A 5110-nucleotide genomic window follows, 5' to 3' on the forward strand; every position below is an offset into this window, starting at 1 on the left:
AGAGAGCCGCGAATCGACTTGAGATAGCGCTGCCCCCTGCTTCCCCCACTGTGGAGGTCGACATGATGGAGGGCGGCCCCTACTCTAGACCGAGAAAGGCAGCTGAGCCAATGGCTCCTGCTATGCCTTCTCTCGGAAAATATGTCGAGGGCTCGTGGGATACACCCCTGGCGGCGCGTTCGCCGGCCAGAGTGTACACCCCATTCACGAGAGTGGCTGGACGTGAGTGGGCTGCCAAGGGAATCCCTAGGCTCGAGAGCGCCATGGCGGCGTATCTAGTGCCGGGTTCGAGTCTCTGGGCGGCCTCCAAGAAAGCCACCTTGCCAGCACAAAAGGACAGACTCACAGCACAGCTGGCTGAGAAGTCCTTTACGCTGGGAGCCCAGGCTGTGTCAGCGGCTAACAATATTGCCCTCCTCGCGGCCTCCCTATCCCGTCTAACAACGGGTAGGTCTGAGTTGACCAGCGAGGAGATTGAAGAGGCGTCCAGGATTTCTGGCGCTATTATCATCTGACACAGGCGTCAGCGATATGCGCAGGCCGGTCCATGGTCACCTCGGTGGTCATGGAACGTCACCTCTGGCTGTCAATGACGGCCATGAAGGAGACGGACAGAGCCTCGCTGCTAAACGCTCCCGTCTCTAGCGAGGGCCTCTTTGGGGTCGCCGTTAAGGAGGCGACGGAGCGTTTCGGCAAGCTAGACGAAGAGAGGAAGCACCTGGCTAAACACCTGCCGTTGGCAGGCAAGTTTAGCCGGGCTTCAACTAACCCGTCAACCTCTAACGCCCCCAGTAGAACTACAGGGAGGCGACGGGCCAGGCGACAGGCGCCTACCACCGACAGCAGGCGAGCGGGCTCGGCCCCCCCAGCGACGACAGTGGTGGCGACGATTCCGCCGGCGAGAGAGGTCGTCACTAAACCGTCCTGGCAACACCAGAAGGTCAGCCAGAAACGACGGCGTCAATGACGGGACGAGGGGGAGAGGACGGATGACGGCTCGGCGCTGGACGCGACAGAGCCCACTGTTCCCCCCAACCCTATTGTTCAGGGCATGGAGGGAAATGTTTATTGTTGTTATGTGAATAAAGAGTTGGCTCCCACTGACATTGTCACAAAATAGCCCTTTTTCCATGACACATTGCAGAGTACTTCACGTCCTATGAATTTCTCCCACCATCCTGAGTGTAGCTCAACCCACCGAGGGTGCGTAGTTGAACACACACAGGAGAGGAAGGAGAAAAGGGTAGCAAGGCGTAGCCTTAGCTCACCTAATAAATATATTTTACTACAGACTCCTAGGAGCTCTGTAGTAAAGGTCTCACATAGCAGGCAGCTGTCTCAGTCTAAGTATGACATGAAGACGCAGCCGCTAGCTGGGAATGACGCCTTGCTTCAGGCTAACGCCTCAGCCAGCGCAGTTCAGACACGTGCGACGTTCACGGAGGGCCGAAATACTAGAGTTACAGGTGTAACCAATGTATGGGCGCCCCCGGTTTATTCAGAACGTAACAATACCCACTGCTCTGAGTACAGCTCACCACACCTAGAGTGTGCAGTTGAGCAACCTCATGAGACCAGTGAAAAAGAGGTATTGTGGCGCCACCTTGTGGTACCAGTTAGAGACCACACTTTCCAGACTCTGTTGAGTACTGCAGTGGACGGATCTCATGGCAAGCAGCAGTCTCAGTCAGACAATGACATGATGACGCAATTGCTATCCGGGGAGAGCGCTCTGTCTCAGGTTAATACCTCAGTCAGTGCAGCTCAAAACCGTGCTACGTTCACGGAGGGCCGGAATACTAGAGTTACAGACGTAACTGACGTATCAAGGCCTCCGATTCTCTCAGAACGTGCTGATGTTTCCTCTCCCTTTCGAGGGGGGCCCGCCTTGGGCTATTCCACCAACCCCGTGTTGGGGAATAGCGGCGGCGAGGGCCATAGAGGAATACAGGTCCTTCCTACTGGATGCACCACAGCTTCGTGCGCGCCCGCTTTCTCTGCATTGCTGGCAGTGGCAGCGAAGCTGTACCCTCTCACGCTGGCTAGAACAGACGTTGCAGAAGGGTTATGCCCTCCAATTCCATCGGACCCCACCCCCGTTCAGGGGAGTGGTGGAGACGGTGATGAAAACGCCAGACAAAGTGGCCGCTCTGATGTCAGAGATTACGGAACTTTTGGCGAAGGAGGCGGTCACAGTAGTTCCCCGGGAGCAAAGGAACAAAGGGCTATATTCGCCTTATTTCCTAGTGCCCAAAAAGACGGGGGGAGTGAGGCCGATTTTGGATGTACGCATTCTCAACGAGAGCATAACCAAACGGCCCTTCCGAATGCTGACGACAAAACGTCTACTGGAATGTGTCCAGAAAGGAGACTTTTGTACAAGCATAGACCTAAAGGACGCGTACTTCCATGTGCCGATACAATCGCGTCACAGGAAGTTTCTGCGGTTCGCCTTTCAAGGGGTGGCGTACGAGTTCACAAGGATGCCATTTGGGTACGCCCTGGCACCTCGAACGTTTTCCAAATGTGTGGAGGCGGCATTGGAACCGTTGCGTCGTCAAGGGATACGGCTATTAGCCTACCTAGACGACCTGCTGGTTCTCGCCCCGTCAGCAGAGCTGGCGTTCACTCACACAACACAGACGGTGATTCATCTCACGCGTCTGGGGTTCGCTGTGAATTGGAAAAAGAGCGCTCCCTGGCCCAGTCATCAGATTGTCTACCTGGGGCTACAGCTAGACACTGTAATGATGAGGGCTCGAATTTCGGACCCTCGAAGGGTAGCATTGTTGCTAGCCCTGAGGAAGTGTCGTCCGAATCGCACAGTGACGGCGCTGTCGATCATGTCACTTTTGGGTCTCATGTCGTCAGCCCACTCTGTGGTTCCGCTGGGACTTCTGCACATGCACAGAATACAGCAATGGTTCGCCCAACTAAGACTAGACCCAGTGCGTCAACGTCATCGGTTGGTGGTGGTTCCTCTCTCGCTAAGAGCAGACCTGGACTATTGGAGGAATCCGAGCGTTCTCACGCACGGAGTTCCGATGGGCAAGGTGTCATCCTACATTCCAGTGTTTACAGATGCTTCTCTGACTGGATGGGGAGGGACATGTCAGACTCAAGCGATAGGAGGTGTGTGGCCTCAATCAGGTTGTCACATAAACCTCTTGGAGTTGGAAACGGTTCGACTGGTTGAGACCCACTTCGCGCCTACCCTTCGGGGTCGCGATGTGCTGGTCTGGTCAGACAACCGGAACACAGTGGCTCACATAAATCGCCAGGGAGGAGTCAGGTCTCCTGTTCTCCACCGGGCGGCAGAGGAACTGTGGCTGTGGGCTCACAAGCACTTTCGCTCGTTGAGAGCAGCACACATTCCGGGCTACTTGAACGTAGGAGCAGACCTCATGTCAAGAGGGGGTCCTCGAGACGACGAGTGGTGTCTGCATCCGGACATTGTTCTCCAAATTTGGGAACAGTTCGGGAGAGCCGAAGTGGATCTATTCGCGTCACGCGTGAACGCGCAATGTCCCCTATGGTTCTCCCTGAGGGAACAGGACGAACCACCACTGGGAAGAGACGCATTCGCGCACTACCCGTGGCCGAAAGTTCTCCTGTATGCATTCCCTCCACTGTCTTGCATTCTCCCACTGCTAGCCAGGGTGAGATCAGGAGGGCTGTCAATAATATTGATAGCCCCCGATCGACCAGGGGCTCCGTGGTTTGCGGAGATGAGTCAGATGTTGATTGCGCCACCTTGGCCAATTCCACATCGACGGGACGTGTTGACCCAGGCGGGAGGCTCGATAGGGCAGTGGCCCATAATCGGCCAACCACTGAAGGCTTGGTTCCTGAATGGGACAGGTTGAGGCGCCGTGGGTTATCTGATGCAGTGATCAGAACCATAAAGGGTGCACAAGCCGGTTCCACTTCTAGGATGTATACCAGCAGATGGAACGTTTTTTCACGATGGTGTGACACACAGGGTGTGGACCCCATGAACTGTCAGGTTGAGAGTGTGCTCTCTTTTCTGCAGTTTATGTTTGATAAGCAGAAATCGCCCTCCACCATTAGAGTGTTTGCAGCGGCAATTTCAGCTGGTCATGAGGGGTTTGGCGGAACGAATGTGTTCAGCCACCCTCTAGTGAAACGTTTCTTATTGGGAACGCGGCGGCTTAGGCCAATGCCTAGAGCCACGCTGCCCCAGTGGGATTTGGCTTTGGTACTCGAAGCGCCGTTCGAGCCATTGAATCAAATACCCCTCAAGATGCTGTCTATCAAGACGGCACTGTTGCTCGCTTTGACTACCGCTAAGCGTGTCAGTGATTTGTGTGCTCTGTCGACGAGACCCGACTGCCTTGCCATTAATGGCGATCTGAGCAGAGCGGTGTTACGTCCTAACCCGGCGTTTTTGCCGAAGGTTATTAGCAGTGCATATAGATCAAAGACCGTGGAGTTGTGGGCTTTTTCTCCCCCTCCTCATGGGGAGAGGAGTGAGGAAAAGCTTCATTGTCTGTGCCCAGTGCGCGCTTTGGCGTGTTACGTTGAGCGCACAGCAGCGATTAGGTCATCGCCTCAGCTGTTTGTGTGTCACGGTGCGGCTGCATTAGGTAGACCACTTTCAAAACAGCGATTGTCTCATTGGCTTTGTGAAGGCATTGAGACAGCTTACGAGGCAGCGGGGCGACAACTGCCTCAGGGTATCAGAGCTCACTCCACTCGTGGAGTAGCAGCTTCTACTGCCCTTTTCAGAGGAACAGGGGTAGAGGATATTTGTAGAGCAGCGTCATGGTCGACACCGTCTCCATTTATCCGTTTCTATCTCTTAGATATGTCTTCTAACTCTTTGGCTCGATCTGTACTCAGCGTGGCTGAAGGGAAATCTTGAGCAAGAAAGAGAGAAAAAGCAGGACTGTGGACGTGGGTGTCCATCAGGTCCGCTTTGGTTAGGAAGACGTATTTTTGATAGATATGTTTTCTAACTCTTTGGCTCGGTCTGTACTCAGCAAAGCTGAAAGGAGATTTTGAGCCAGGAAGAGAGGATAAAGCAGGACTGTGGACACAGGTTCCCATCAGGTCCGCTTTGGTTAGGAAAACATGTTTTTTGATAGAT

The 5110-nt window shown here is 54.3% G+C and overlaps 1 pseudogene; it reads left to right on the top strand.

The window, feature by feature from the left end:
* Nucleotides 1-547: 547 nt before the first annotated feature.
* Nucleotides 548-5110, top strand: part of LOC123483096 — a 17574-nt pseudogene continuing 13011 nt past the window's right edge.

This window comes from Coregonus clupeaformis, unplaced genomic scaffold (assembly GCF_020615455.1).
Source record: "Coregonus clupeaformis isolate EN_2021a unplaced genomic scaffold, ASM2061545v1 scaf0026, whole genome shotgun sequence".
Classification (NCBI taxonomy): Eukaryota; Metazoa; Chordata; class Actinopteri; order Salmoniformes; family Salmonidae; genus Coregonus; species Coregonus clupeaformis.